Genomic DNA, 3,454 nt, shown 5'->3' with positions numbered 1-3,454 from the left:
TGATATGCATGGATGAGGATGATGATGACGATGAGGAAGTGTAGGCTCAAATGTAGGAAGGATGTGTGTATTGTCTAGAATTGGGATGCATGACTTAGTTGGTCTAAGTCATGCATCGGGATGAGGTTAATAAGAAGAATAAGATGAAGGTCTTAGTGTCTTAACCCTAAGGTGAATTATAGGTTCACTCTAGTGAATAAGCACTCAAAGTAGGACGTTGAGTTTGGAAGAGGTAGTGACCGTAAGTGGATCCCTAAAGATTTTAGCATAGTATAGGACATGTCAGAGCCCGAGATAGAAGGAGAGTGTGTCCAAGTGAAGTGTAGTTTTATTTCTATTTTAGTTGCTTATGTACTAGATAGAGAATGACGCTAAGGTTATGTATATGCATGTAGGTTGGTTGCCATCTGACACGCATATGAATGGACTACGTGGTATGAGCGTAGCATGGAGAGCAGGTCAGTATTATGTTCATATGATTCTAGAGTTTTCTAAAGATACGAATGAAACGAAAATAATATATTTCTTTACGATGCTTTAGAAAATGAATGACATTTTTTGAAAACATGCTAAGTGTAAGTCTTCAAGTATATGTATGTAATGACCATTTTTGGAGTCCCTTTTTATGCAACCAAAGTATCTAATTGTATGCAAGTGATGGATGACTATACGTAGTAGATATTGGATGTAGTCTTTTAAAATGAAAATGTGAGGCTCATGTCTCATGCTTTTAGAAATCGATGCTTTAAGCGATGCGAAGAAAGTGTTTTAAAATGTCCCTGTGAACTGATGCTTTATGGATGCCACGAACCGATGGTTTGAATGATGCCTCGAGTGATGTTTAAGCCTATGCTTTTAAATGACGTTTATACATGAATGAATTGAGTAACGAAAGAATGAACGAAATGATTGAATGGATGAATGCTATGATGCATGAAAATACGTACCGACCAAGATGAACGAACGAACGAATGAGGATACGAATGAATGGGTAGATTGCAATGTCGGGAAGTAGTGCTAGCGGTGCACCCAGATCGATGGATTCCCAACCTGTGGCCACGAATGGAATCAGGGTCCAAAGGAAGACCCGTTAACCCTAGCACATGGGGCGTAACAATGTGTAAAGGCCAATGGAAAGTGATAAGAGAATGCACGAGTCTTTGGACTCTTTAAGAAATGAAGGCACTTGGCAGGAGAAATGTTTTATGAAAATAAAACTATCCCTTTTAATAAAATCCCCACCTAGTGATGTTTTCAAAATGAATGTATGCCTATTGTCTTGTATGTATGTACGTATGAGTGATGAATGCATGACTGAAATCCTATGTTACTATATTTTTACGGTATGAAGTAGTGCTTACTGAGTATTCCACTAATTTTAGTTTTTATGTATGCCCCTCCCCCTCAGGAACTAAATGAGCAGAACACGTCAGGAAGGACATGGCCCAAGGGGAAGAGTACGAAAGTTTAGGCATGAGAGTTTTAAATGTATGAGAGACCTTTTTATTTTAAGTTTGATGTTTTCGACTGTAAACCTTTTTTATTTTCAAAACATGTTTTATTTTATAACGTAGAGTCTTACACCTTGGGTATGGAAGTAAAAAGTTTTAAAATGAATTGTAATTCTCGTTGTTCTTTTTAAAATCATTTTATAAAAAGTCCCACCACAAGGATGGACGTTATAGTTCTGATATGAAAGTATGAAATAAATGATGTTCAATCATTAGCCCAATCTCTTATTTTGGGGATGTTATGGTGGGTTTAGTCTCCACTTGGATTCACAATGCATCACTCTTGGGGTCAGAACTAATATGGTAATATATATGGATTTGGTAAAATGTCCTTGACCTGTGTGGCATCCTAGGCCTAGTCCAAATGACGGGTTTCATAAAAAAGGAAGTGAGAGAAAGATAAGGGGACAATGATGGGACAAGAGATAAGGGGATGAATGGGGAAAAGGAATGGAAGAGAGAGAGAAAGGAGGTCAGACACACAAGGTGGACGAGAAAGTGACATAAGATTGAATTCTTCATCAACTAGTGACAGAGGGTTAATAAAAGGGATATGAGATCAGATTTATGGGATTTCTAGGCGACTTAATGCAAGAGCTTCTTCAACCTCTAGACTGAAACTCCAGTTTTATTTTCTCTAGACAATAGGGGTCATCGACTTCATTTGTACAGTGAGCTACGAGAGACCATGAGAACCTATAAAATACTCCAATTTAGAATGGATTTTCCCTCCAAACAACCTGTGGATATAGGCACTGTGCCGAATCATGTAAGTCTGTGTGTCACATTTTCCATTTATATTTGTAGTATTTATTTTCTATTTACTGCAATGGACGTACGTATGGAAACATTATCACCCAGTGTGGGCCAGACACAGGTGCCGGTGGCCTAACTTCTATCACCGCAAGTGGTCCCTGACCATGGAGGCGGTGCCCACCACACAAGCCGCATGCATGGGACATGGATGTGGTCGATGCCTCCTTGCCCACCAACCATGGGAACGGTAAGGGGGTTGGCGACCACCATATGGACCGTCGACGTCTTTTGTCTCTGCTAGGGTGGTTCTTGCCCATGAGGGCCATGCAGGACGTGCTCAGTGAGTGTAACGAGTGCATGTTGTCTTGGATGCATGGAATCCCTCCTCTAATGGCGCCTGTAAGTTGGTGGGGCCACCGCCAGCCTTCACCAGGACTGCTAGTCATTTTTGTCATCGACATGATGTTCTTCGACCCCAGTCTCCTTCCTGGGCAGCAGATGCAAAGGGTGGGTGTAACATCGTCGCCACCCTTACACAATTGCCAGGCAACAGAGGAAGCTCCTTGCCACAGTGGTCTGCCTTCTAGGGTGCAGTGGTATGCTCGATCACTGCCTTACCCCTATGGTCTAATTGACCACCTTTCCAAATGCACTGGTTTGCTCGATCGCCTCCTCGCCATGGTGGTCTGCTCAGCCACCTTCCTCAGATGTGGTGGTTTGCTTTACCACCCTCCTCAACCATAGAAGGTCCTCACCAAAGGAGGAAGCTCCTCGCCACCCTCTCTCGGCCATAATAGCTTGACCACCTGCACAGTGGGCAAGCTTCCTTGCCTGCACGGAGGACCTCCCCACAAGCTCCTCGCCACCCTGTCGGGCACTTCTTCACCCGGCCACAACAGGCAAGCTTCTTGTTCGCTCGGTAGGCTTCACCACCATGGCGTGCAAACTCCTTTCATACCCAGTGGGCATCATCACCACAATAGGTAGGCTCCTTGCCCACCTAGTGGACTCCATCATCACCACGGTGGCCTTGTCCACTATGCTATGATAGGATGACGACTCTCACGCTCATGTGATGACAACCATGCACCTAGGGCTCACGAGGAGCAAGTTTGGGGTCCACTCCACATTGCATGGCCCATGCAACGTTCCAAGCCGGTTGCATTGAATTAGCCACGAAGTGCGGC

This window comes from Juglans regia, chromosome 6 (assembly GCF_001411555.2).
Source record: "Juglans regia cultivar Chandler chromosome 6, Walnut 2.0, whole genome shotgun sequence".
In the NCBI taxonomy this organism is placed as follows: Eukaryota; Viridiplantae; Streptophyta; class Magnoliopsida; order Fagales; family Juglandaceae; genus Juglans; species Juglans regia.
The sequence above is the reverse complement of the archived record's forward strand: the minus strand, read 5'-3'. Positions refer to the sequence as shown.